Below are 3,489 nucleotides of genomic sequence, written 5' to 3' on the forward strand. Positions count from 1 at the left end.
AAAATTAATAAAGAAATCTAATAATTAATATAATTATTGTTAAAACAAGAAGCCTAATTTTCACAATAGCACAAAAATTATTGAAATTGATTGTTTCTTGATAAAATAATCACTTGAATCTTTCATAAAAATTTGAACATCGAGTCAATATAGTCCACCTCGCAAAATTGACTAAAGAATCAGTGGAAATTATTATGATTATTCGAAAGAAAAACGATATTGTAGATTTTTAGGATTGACCCAAAATCATTGGGCCGAATTGAGAAGTACATTGCAGTACTTTCCACTATTAATCGATTAGTATGATTTTAAGGCACTGTTTGGCAATTAATTATTAGTTAACTGATTTGATTAACTGCTTATTTGTTTAGTAAAACTTAGCTGATTACTAATAATTTTCTTTATATAATGACACATATAAAATTTTGATTTGGAGTTAAAGTGTAGTAGTTAGAGGTAAAAATATTATTCAAAAGACATGCAATAATAAACTAATTGAAAGAACTCTTAAGCTTTTTTAAAATTAGTTTTTTTGAATCTAATAAACTCTTTCAACAATTTTCTCGATAAACATCACTATTAAAATTTTGACTAGTTAAAATCTCTAAAATAGTTCAAACCTTTAATTAAAAAAAAAACTATTTGCCAAACATGATTGGTTGTGTTCTAATTTTAGAAAAGAATATGAACATGAACGAAGTGAATTTTAGATATGAATAAAACATGTACTAATTCTTTTAGTATAATCTCACTACAAAAAAGAACCCTTATATCAACGCTTTTTTAAATACACTTTTAAAAAGTGTCACTACAAAAAATCAAAATATTTATTGTTATCGAAAATTTAACTCTTAATTTTGTTTTTACCCTTACAAACACAATTCTTTACCTGTTTGCCAAACATTAATTTGTTTTTTATTTATTTTTAATTTACTGACCCTACCTTGCCTCTTCTCTCTTTCTCGTGAACGCCTCCGCCGATCTCCTCTGTTTTGCTAATCTGGTGTGAGGAAACCCTAAATTAACTTCTTCCTAGTCGCTCCCTAATTGTCCTTTCGTTCTCTCTCTGTGACGGCAACAAAGGCCATTGCTATGTGAGGCGGAAGAAGATCACCCCAAGTTCTCTCTCTCTCTCTCTGATATTCCATCGGTGTCCATCAACTGATTTCGTCCTCTGGAATCTAATCTAAGCTCTGTTGTCTTCAAATCATTAAGGTATTTCTTTAAATCTCTGTTGTCTGGTCTAATCTCATATGCTTACTTAAGAACTTTTATGTGAGTGCTTATGTGATTGGCGTCGAAACCTACAAAGATAAATATAACTTCACAGCCCTTAGGTTGTCAAATCTGAATCTATTCTTTCAAATACAAAACTAACTTAATTTATATTATCGATTGCTACTATGATTGGTTCGTTTAGGTAAAACTCTAACTTTACCAATTGAGCCGTATGACAATCCAATTCAAAGAACGACCTGCAGTTATCATTCGAAGAATGAATAATCAATTGAGAATAAATCCCTAAAATGCAATGAACAAATAAGCGGTAAGATAAGAATTAAAGCACAACAGTCTCACAATAATGAAGAAAACCTTCTTTGAATTAACCCTTAATTGAACAAGTTTAGCTATGAATAGCCATGGAGAAAAACCTTTCTCTCTTGTGAAAGAGAGAACAAAATAAAAATAAAAGCTAAACCTAAAAACTAAAAACGGAATGAAAATTGAATTAAAATTGAATTTTGATTATAAAACGGAATTTTTTTATTAGAGATAGATCCTCTCCTATTTATAGGAGTTCTCCAACCCTAATTAGGAGATAAATCCTAACTAATTATAAAAAAATAAATATTCTAACTTCCTAATACTACTTGGCTTCTTCCTTCCTGATTTATAGGCTTAAAACTCTTGAATAGACATCTGAAAACGCGATGGAATTGAACAGATTCGCACTTGATTTATCTGGATTTCTGCCCGTCTGCTTCTTAGTCTTGCGCAAGACTAACTTCCAGTTTCGACTTCAGATCTTTAAAACAGCTCCAGATTTTATCTTTAACCAAATTAGCTCCAAATAATCCCAATCCAGCTCCTTTCTTCATAATAAGTCCCTGTAGGAGCATAATACACAAAACAAGTAATAAACCCGTGATAACAATCAAACCGGCTAACAAATAGCATAACAAGTGGATATTTTATCGCTGAAATAGAGACTTATCATTATGTCTCCTCTGTTTTGATAAGGTTTGGAATAGAGCAAAGATACACCTTACTCATTGAGGTAAGAATTGGCTCAATCAACATCTTACAAAGATCTGGCCCTATTTCAATGAGGTAAGAACTGTTTTGGATCCCATTTTTCGGTCTTTTAATTGGATGTATGCAGCTCTAGGTATAGGAAATTAAATGATTTCTAAGTTTGGTATTTTGAAGTTACTGTTTGTGTTATTATTTCGATAGGACTATATGTGTGTCTCGAAATTTTGATGTTTGTAAGCAGTGTCTGAGTTGATAAAGGCTTCAGTAGAACCTGTTCTTGAGCAATATAGACCGATCGTACTGTCATCTCTTAAATTTTCCAGAGATGAAGCAAAGCTATCCATAGGATCCGACCGTTTTGGTAAATTAATATAGACAATTTCCATAACTTTGTCATCAAGGTATCTGTATTCTAATAAACAACAAGAGGTGGATATATATTAATTTGCATTATATGGTTGCAGGTACGCCCTGATGATGAAGCAGGACAAATTCCCATGGCGTATGTAGTGAGGAAAGTAAGAAGCAACCTTACAGAGGCTCAAGTTATGCATTTCATTGCAAAACGGGTATGCTTATGAATTGTCTCGTCGCAAACAGTTGGTTGTGTATACAGAGATCTCTAACATTGTTGTCATTCATACTTTTTTCTTTTTAATTAGACCAGATTTTTTTTTTTTTAAAAAAAAAAATTTGCGCGCAATGCGCTTACATTAAAGAATAAAGAAAAATCCCCACCAGACCCGGATGTGATTCGAACCCATGACCTCCCAAGGCATAGGTAAACTCTCAACCACTAGGCTAAGAGCTTCACCACACTAGCTTATTTTTAAATTTTGAGATTTTAAATGATTTTACAGATTTTATTTGGATTCAATGCATAAAATATGGATATTGCTATTTATAAAAAAGACCTTATAAAAACTCAATATGTAAAAACATCAAATTGGTTTAAACCCTGGAATAGTAAATAACACTCGGAGAGATTCGGAATTCATTTTCGAGAACTGTATGGATAAATTCTAAAATACTCTCGGAATAATACAATTTATAATGATAAAATTAGGGCTGTCAATATGGATTACAACACGATAACACGATTCACGTAACACGGAAATTAAACGAATTAGGGTTGAGATAAATGGGTTTGTGTCATAAATGGGTCGACATGCCTAACCCGTAAAATAAGCGGGTCGGTTCGCGGGTTGACTCGCGAATTCGTTGTAACCTGTA

At 32.0% G+C, this 3,489-nt stretch overlaps 1 long non-coding RNA gene across 3 annotated transcripts; it reads left to right on the forward strand.

The window, feature by feature from the left end:
- The first annotated feature begins 1,059 nt into the window (after window positions 1–1,059).
- LOC136235133 (uncharacterized) lies at window positions 1,060–2,907 on the forward strand. 3 transcript variants are annotated; one of them, XR_010691671.1, is made up of 4 exons: window positions 1,060–1,215; window positions 2,242–2,331; window positions 2,458–2,617; window positions 2,721–2,907. It is a non-coding gene; the product is annotated as an uncharacterized lncRNA (long non-coding RNA). The 3 variants fall into 3 exon arrangements; XR_010691670.1 differs by having other exon boundaries at window positions 2,498–2,617; XR_010691669.1 differs by lacking the exon at window positions 2,458–2,617.
- The last annotated feature ends 582 nt before the right edge of the window (window positions 2,908–3,489 follow it).

The sequence above is a fragment of the Euphorbia lathyris genome, chromosome 7 (assembly GCF_963576675.1).
Source record: "Euphorbia lathyris chromosome 7, ddEupLath1.1, whole genome shotgun sequence".
In the NCBI taxonomy this organism is placed as follows: domain Eukaryota; kingdom Viridiplantae; phylum Streptophyta; class Magnoliopsida; order Malpighiales; family Euphorbiaceae; genus Euphorbia; species Euphorbia lathyris.